Source organism: Octopus bimaculoides, chromosome 20 (assembly GCF_001194135.2).
Source record: "Octopus bimaculoides isolate UCB-OBI-ISO-001 chromosome 20, ASM119413v2, whole genome shotgun sequence".
NCBI lineage: Eukaryota > Metazoa > Mollusca > Cephalopoda > Octopoda > Octopodidae > Octopus > Octopus bimaculoides.
This window is the reverse complement of record NC_069000.1, coordinates 11,240,327-11,244,906: the sequence shown is the minus strand read 5'-3', so window position 1 is coordinate 11,244,906 and position 4,580 is coordinate 11,240,327.

Here is a 4,580-nt window from a genome sequence, read left to right as displayed (position 1 = left end):
AGTAAGAGTATCATTTTAGCCTAAACTAAGACTTCGATTTGATTAGGGTTGGCGGCGTCGACAGTAGCTGTGGAGGCAGAGACGGCGGTGGTGGCGGCGGTGGCGGTGGTGGAGGCGGTCACAGTAGTGGCGATGGTGATGGTGGTTGACGTGAGTGTGTTCGGTTGTAGTGGCAAATGAAGGAGTCTGAAGCGTAGAGAGGAGTGAAACCCCTTGTCAGCGAGACAGGTATGGTTTCACGCGTGACGGAGGTGATAGACACTAACGCCGTCTGGTGGTGGTGCGATAAAAAAAAAACTGACAACAATTACTTCCCTCTAACGATGCCAGCGTTTATTTGCCTTTCATTAACACTGTTTACTTATCCGTACATCGGAGCTCATTTTATAAATCCGACAATCCCAGTGTTTCTCAAAGAATCCGTTTTAGCGGAAACCACGTCTCTCATGCCATAGCTTTGTAGAGGATAGGGTAACCGCATCAATACAAACCATATTGTGTGTAATGAATGTGTGTGCGTGTATGTGTGTTTATATGTATATGTGTCAATGAGTGTATGTGTGTGTGTGTGTGTGTGTGTGTCATGGATTAATGACTGTGCATGTATTAATGGGTTATATGTGTGTCAGTGTGTGTGCGCGTGTAAGTGTGTAAGTGTGTGTGTGTGTGCTTGTGTCTGTGGGATTGTCATAGGTTAATGGCTGTTAATGTGTGTTGTATGTGTGAGTCAATGTGTGTGTATGTGTATGTGTGTGTGTGTGTGTGCTAGCGTGTGTGTATGTGTGTGCATGCCATGGGTTAATGCTGTGCATATGTTAATGCGTGTCGTATGTGTGTACCAATGTGTGTTGTATGTGCCTGCCAGTGCGTGTGTGTGTGTGTGTGTGTGTCATGGATTAATGGCTGTGCATGTATTAATGGGTTATATGTGTGTCAGCGTGTGTAAGCGTATGTGTGCGCGTGTCAGTGTGTAAGTGTGTGTGTGTATGTGTGTGTGTCTGTGGGTTTGTCATAGGTTAATGGCCGTTAATGTGTGTTGTATGTGTGAGTCAATGTGTGCGTGTATGTGTGTAACTTCTTCTCACGCAGGACAATACTCTTAAACTTTCTACTAATCTTTAACAACCAGATAGCTAAAGTAAGCTTTATTTTTGACAGATTCTCTCGAGGTTTGTGGTAAAATCTCAACTTATACCAACCCAAGTAAAAACAAAATGGATGTTCTTCCGACATCCCTATGAGGTTTCTTATTATAAACACTCCTAAAAAATAGAAGCTATATAAGGAATACTTTATTGTAAAAGGCTTAAAATAATATTGGTATTTATATTTATTTAGTGTAATGTATAACATAGTATTTATAGTTTATATACAGCGACATTTTATATATTTTATGTGTTTTATACAGCCTATATTGTACACAAAAATGATGTTAAGTATTTTATCCGATGCTTTAACGATTCTGCCAGCTCACCGCATTAAATATTCTTTATAATCTCAGTAAGAGGCCAGTAGTTATAAGGGGAGGGCGTAAGTCGATTACAGTAACACCTCGATATACGATCTAACTTGTTCCCTTAGATCGTTCGTAAAGCGAAAAACTCGTAAACCAGAGCAATAATTTCCCATAGTAGCAATGTTTTAAATCGTAATTCATTCCCAGAAAAATATTTTACCAATAAAATTTATCATACTCGTACCATAAATGGCAATAAAACAGCAGTAGAATGTAAAGAATATTTTATGTAAAATAAAAAGAATGTAAAGATATTATTGTAATCGCTTTCTGAATCACTTTCACTCACACTAGTCTCGCGCACACCATCACTTGTAGATATGTTTGCTGATTTACAAGCACTCGTAGACGGACTTGTAGATTTCTTTTTAAAAAGCAAGTCTAGAGTTGTTTGTTTAGAAGAAGCTTATTTTCGCTCTCTATAAATTTTTGGGTAACACGCAGAAGCATTAGTTATGATAGCAGAAACTTTTGCACTTCGTTCAAAATTTGGACCTTGTACTTGAAAAATAAAACTCGTAAAACCGAAGTTCTCGTAAAGCGGGTCCACGTAAAGTGTGGTATTGCTGTATTTCAGTTTCCGTCTATCAAATCTACTCACAAAGGCTTTCGTCGGCCCGAGGCTATAGTAGACGACAGTTGCCCAATATGCCACGAGACGGGACTGAACCCGGAGTCGTGTGATTGGTACGCAAGCTTCTTACTACACAGTCACGCCTATCATAGATTTTCTATAGTAAACCTAAGATTGCCGATGTTCCCAGGGCAAGATCTGAAATTTCAGTAACAAGCTTTCTCCAATAAATTTATATAAAAGCTATTCAGGATCTTTATTACATTTAATCTTTATTACATTTAATAAAGGCGTCGCTTGCTGGGTACGGCTGCTCTGCATTGATAAGGAGCAATACCCCGAAACTAGTCTGTAGATGCCAGACCAGCAAGGGGAAGCGGCTGACCTCCCCTGTTCGAAGGTTATAATGGACACAGGTTCGTGTCACATAGCTAGCAAGAGGCGATGGCCTCTTGGAGCTAATCAACGGCAGCATTCGTCCTATTTTTTGAACTGCCATGTTGGCTTGGCGATAACTATTAACATTTAATAAAGGTTTTCTACCTCTCCTTTTCTTTCCCCACCCCGCTTTCAAATTGAAAAACATTTTTGCGTCAATCGACGCATTCTGGTCTTTAAAGGTAGGTGAAAATTCCAGTCCTTCCAGTGTTAAAGTAATAGTTTAGCACCAAGTCATTCCTGACTGAGTTAAGTTATAGTCAATGTATTCCATCACATTTAAAAAATATATTTTGAACCACATTTTCCACTATGTCCTTCCCTATTTACATGACGAGAGAGATTTGGGGAAATATGCTTGTTATTTCTAACTAATCGAGCAACCACATTGAGACTCATTTGTCGGTTACACTTCATATTAAAGTTCTCGAGACATAAGACCTATAAATATAATAAATATAAAATATGAGCCTCTGTGGAGAAGATTGGGCTTATGAGAAGAAAATCAAGCAAGCTAAGCCCTACCTGCCGAGATGTCTAACGCCGTAGCCTACCCCAAGAGCTAACCGTACTTCCCAAAATATAACTACAGAAGTTATTTTGAAATGACATAATTAAGGTTGGAATTTGTCTTCGTCTCCTGAGAGACTATATTGCTACGAGATCTCACAAAACTATTTCTGAATTCTAAACAACTCTACTCTCTGGAGAGAATAGTTTTGTAGCGAAGAGATTTTGTTAGACTTCACTCTGGGATCTTGAACTTAATATATATTTTTTTTAATAGGTTTACTCTTACGAAGACATAACTGTTTAGATTTATGTTTAAACGCATCTAAACACATAAATAATTACTTCTACGGTCATTAGTGTGACCATTAGCCATTCAGAAATACATGTAGATTGCAATTTTGTGGGTTAATCTGATAGTATAGTTGTAAGTATCCTCACCTGTCACACGGGAAGCCGAGGTACGATTCCACGCCAAGGTGATACATATTTTAAGTGGCGGTACCCCCAGCATGGACACAGCCTTTAGGTTGAAACACTTAAAGGAAAGAACATAAAGAAACGACGAAGGTGGTAGCAGCACAAGGGTTCATATTTCTAGAAGTAGACATTCTCAGTTCAAACCAATAAGATTTTTTTTGGTGGGGGGGGGGGTTAAAATTGAAACAAAACTAACAGCAAAATGGAAAGTAATGTTTTATTTTTTCCACATAATTTATATTTGAAAAGTTTTCTCCCACTATTTTAATTGCAAAGTCTTTAATCAGATCCTCGCTATGAACACTTTGAAATTATATTTCCAATCATATAAACCACTTCAAATGATATTTTTGCAAGTTTAACCCTTTAGCATTCAGGGCAGCGGACTCGCGGTTGGAGGATCGCGGTTTCGATTCCCAGACCGGGCGTTGTGAGTGTTCATTGAGCGAAAACACCTAAGGTCCACGAGGATCCGGCAGGGGGTGGTGGCGACCCCTGTTGTACTCTTTCGCCACAACTTTCTCTCACTCTTTTTTCCTGTTTCTTGAATAACGCTGCGATGGACTGGCGTCCCGTCCAGCTGGGGGGAACACATACGCCATAGAAACCGGGAAATCGGGACCATGTAAGGGCGACGTTTATCGTCATCTATCAGTCGTATAGCGTGAGCTTAGTTAGGTAATCAGATAAATTAATTATATTACTCATCTCGTTATTTTTCTTAATTAGCAATGTCGGTGGCCTGCGCAAGACACAAAGGAAGGCAAACTTAAAAGCTTTCTATCAACCCTATCCCCTATTCCACTCCACCCTACCCTGCTCTGCCCTTCACCAGATTGAGGCAAATCGCTTCGTTTTATGTTAATGTTACAAACAACTAAGAATAAACATGCATAAATATATATACAGTTTTGTGCATGTGCATGTATGTGTATATATGTGTGTGTGCGTGTATGCATACAGACATATATGTATATATATATATATATATGTGTGTGTGTGTGTGTGTGTGTGTGTGTGTGTGTGTGTGTGTGTGTGTGTGTATATATATATATATATATA